Genomic DNA, 374 nt, shown 5'->3' with positions numbered 1-374 from the left:
CCGCGCCAGTTAAAATGCGTCTACAGAAAGCCGTCTCGATCTCGGACCACGAGAATTCCTCGCGCCTCTCTACACCGCCTCCTATATGTTCGAAACGTCTGCGCAAATCGTCTCTCGTACCTGTTAATCGAACGGTTCGAATGATCAGAGAATTGATCGCTCCTGTGGATCTCCCTTGGCGCCCACTTCGACACTCCTCCCGCAGCAATTCGAGATACTCGTCGCACCGTCTCGCCCACGCGCGATATGCGTCCACCGTCGCGACATCTCGCGCGCTATCGAGATCATTTATCATTTCTCGATTCATCACTCGTCGTTTAACGAACGCAAAGAGCTTTTACAGATAAACCACGTCTCTTTCTCGTCGTATTTCT

The sequence above is a fragment of the Polyergus mexicanus genome, unplaced genomic scaffold (assembly GCF_030449975.1).
Source record: "Polyergus mexicanus isolate NDT 795.1 unplaced genomic scaffold, iyPolMexi1.0 SCAF_5, whole genome shotgun sequence".
NCBI classification, from domain to species: Eukaryota; Metazoa; Arthropoda; class Insecta; order Hymenoptera; family Formicidae; genus Polyergus; species Polyergus mexicanus.
Note: the sequence above shows the minus strand (reverse complement) of the source record.